Source organism: Passer domesticus, chromosome 14 (assembly GCF_036417665.1).
Source record: "Passer domesticus isolate bPasDom1 chromosome 14, bPasDom1.hap1, whole genome shotgun sequence".
Taxonomy (NCBI): Eukaryota; Metazoa; Chordata; class Aves; order Passeriformes; family Passeridae; genus Passer; species Passer domesticus.
In genome coordinates this window covers 6,965,018-6,968,562 of record NC_087487.1, presented here as the reverse complement: position 1 = coordinate 6,968,562, position 3,545 = coordinate 6,965,018, and positions in this window count along the sequence as shown.

The window sequence follows — 3,545 nt, the reverse complement described above, 5'->3', positions numbered from 1 at the left end:
ATCCCCTTGAGGTCTCTCTTCTCCAAGCTGAACAGGTACAGTGCTGGCTCAAGCAGCTGCTCTTTACCAAGGCCCTCAAAGCCTTTTCAGCAGGGCTGCTCCACAGCTTGTCATTTCTGGGCAAATCCTAGGCAAGCATGTCAGGAAGTTGTAGGCTGACAAGTGTATTGTGTTTGGTTCTGTCACAGCTCTCTCAGATTAATAAAGAATGTTTTCTGCTTTCATATTTTAAAAACAAAAAAGTAACCTAAACTCACATCAGGATAGCCATGCTATCCAAAACTTCACTGTTAATTAAAACAAGGCAATTTGTGCTTTGTAACCCTTTCTACATACTATAAAAGTGATGGATAAGGAAGCACAGTGAAAGCTATAAATCAGCCTTGAGTTTGATAATCTAATAAGAGCATCTCTTTGGCAGTTTCACCTCTTGCTCATTGATCTATAGCTTACTAATTAATTTTCCTTAGTTTTATCCTTGTATTTATTAGGATACCTAATTCTTTATTGCTAAAACTATGCACCGGAAATTTGTAGTGTTATAGTTCAGACAGTGCAATTTATTCATTGTTATAGGAAAACAGAGGAGGAAGACAAATTATTTAGAAGTTTATTACTTAGAGAGGTGCACTTGAGCAAAGACAGAGAATAAAGCAGAATGGATTTTCAAGGGAAGATGTAGGTTGTGAATGTTAAGCAGCTCTTGTAACAGGGGAATTATGTGTTGAATGATTCCCCCTGGGAAAGTCAGTTCCCATCTGCAGGTGCTCCCAGAGCACTGACTGCAGGGAGCAGCTCTGCACTGCAGAGGTAAATGGATAATGGGATGTGGGGATGGTGCTTTGTGTGTGCTGCCCATGCCATGACTGCAGCATTCCCCTCTGTCACAGAGCAGCCACTCTTTCCAGCTGTATTTGTGGTTAAAACCTGAGGGTGTGGTTTGGACACCTTAATTTTAATGGAATTTAAGAGAAATTGCTCATCAGATCCTGAATCTGACATACATTGATAGTTCTGATTTCCTCCTGCACTTTTCTGATCTTGCTGAAAGGATGGGGCAGTATGGGTAAATGCTTTGCTTATCAGCTCTGCCCCATTCCAACATTACTTTTTCCCAAGGAGGAAAAATGCTGATAAAAAACCAGTAATAAAATTAGTTTCAAATTATTTGTAGCAGATGAAAATTCTTTTTATGCATTTTTTTGTGCTTTGTCTAAAGGCAAAAGAGCTCAAGCTCTGTCTTGACCCTTCATTTGACTCAAACTACCACACAGTAGAGAGGAAATTAAGTTTATAGGTTTGTACTTAATGGTTGTTGAGACACTTAACATATGTACATTTAAAATGTTAACTCATATCTCTATTTCAGTGTTTTTATTTCCTAAATGATTATTAAGTTTTGTAGAGATGCAAAGATAACAAACTTCTCTGTAGTACATATATTGCAAGCTGGCTTTTGTGCTCATGTGCCACATACTTATATGCAGATAAATTTGAAAAATGAAAAGAAAGCAAGATGTAGAAAAAATGTTAAGTAAATATTTCATTAGATGGTAAAGCTCTCACTTTCTTTATAAATAGCATTTTGTTGAAAACAAACAAACAATCAAAAAACCTCAACAAAACCCCAGAGCTGAAACCAAAGCAGCAAAGAGCATATATTGTTACTAGGTTATCAGAATCCTCCTGCAGAAAAGAGTACAGGTCAGGTATATTAGACAGATGTTAAGAAGAGCTCTGTTCTCTCTCTTGCAAGCAGTTCTCATGGTTATCAATTGTGTTTGGCTTTTAGAATAAAGGTAATTGGCAAAGTACCAGGTCATATTTCATCCATTATGCCTGTCTTATGAAGTATCACACACTTCTTCCTAGAATAGGTACTCCCCCACCTCTCCAGAGATCAGACTCTGCTTTTACTTGTGGAATGGCTCTGTGGGAGGGTCACCCGAACTGCACTCTTCCTATCTTTTAAAAACAGGGAGATGAGAGATAAAGTTTCATAGGTCTGGAGAGAGCAGCAGTTTGTATTTCAGTCGGTGTCACATCTGTCTGACTCGTGTATGTGGCCCATAACTCTCTGCCACGTCTTTGGAGGGAAGTGCTCCAGAGGACTTGGTGTGCTCTTTTTTGTGCTTTAGTATGTTAGAAGGGATAGCTCCAAAATATTTGGAGGCTCTAGGAATCGGTGATGTAAAGATTAGGATGAAAACCCAGCACACCTTTTCCAGATGTGTAAGGAAGGACAGTATGACACTCATTCTTAAACCTAGCCTATCCTTATGTTCCCTGCTAAATTGATGTCTAAGTAAATAACTTTACTGGTGGAGTAGAGGAGACATGAGAGTCAAGTTACACTTTATCACAGAACTTGATATGAAATCCATACTTTGTTCCCTGGACAGTGCAGTGAGATGGATATCTGTAGTAATGTAAGGGGATGTTTGTAGGAGTGCTGTATGTCACAGGGCTGCCCTGGATCAAATAGCATTTAAATACATTGTACGTGGGCTTTGATCAAGGACCACGGGGCCACGGCTAGCCCATGGAGCATCCACATACAGCCTGCCACTGCAGCAGGAAATGTTTTCCCAGGTTATGGTTTTACTGTTATTAAAGCTGGAGATGTACATACAGGATCACCCAACAGTACTAGTTAAACCAGGATGCTGTGTGGACACAGAACTTGTTCCTGTTCTCTGTGTAGCTGGAGCAGTCCCAGGGTGATGGCTATGCTGCCTTTGGGATTCTTTGCCAGCTGTGTAAGGACAGTACTGGATCTGGCACACAGCTTGCCAGGGGAAGAGTTTTTTTCAGAATAGCTGGACCAACTGAGACTCATGTGATCAGTCTGATCAGTGTTGCTATTGTTTCACATGTTTTGTTTGTGGTTGGACTAGGTGCTTAAACCCAGGTGATGTCTGATTGAGGAAAGTCAATTTGTGTGTCTGCCTGAAGAATCGATGTCCCCTCTGTGATCACCCTGTTCCCCACTGCAGAGCTGTGCCATACAAGGCATTTAGTGGCTTTTGTTTTTGTGCCAATGTTTCAAGGCTGCCACAGTAATTTTAAAATCTAAGGTAGAGAGAAACCAATTTTTTTTTTCCTCCCCACAAAAACAGCCTTGTTTGGGGCCTGTTTTATGGTTTGAAAATGGTAACTAGTGTTTTGTGTAATTAATGCACTCCTGGTGGAATGCCATGAGGAACCCTGTGGCTCCAGGCAGCACCCCAGAACCCTGCCTGGCTTGACAGGGCGATGGAAGCAATGGAATCTCATTAGCACCAAGCTCTGCCTGGGTTAATGAAGCCCTGCTAATGAACAATGTTGTGCTAGGTAGAGTAACCTCATGTCAGTAGACGAACAAACCATGATCAAGTTTGGATATTAAGAGGGTTTGAAAATATCTTCTGATAGTTTTATTGATAATACAGGTACATGCAACCTTGCCTGATCCTATTTCTGTTCCTAGTGCTTGAGGAATATAGCTGGCCTGTTTGTAGCTTCTGACTAATGGCAACTCTAACACAATTTTCTGTGGATTTATG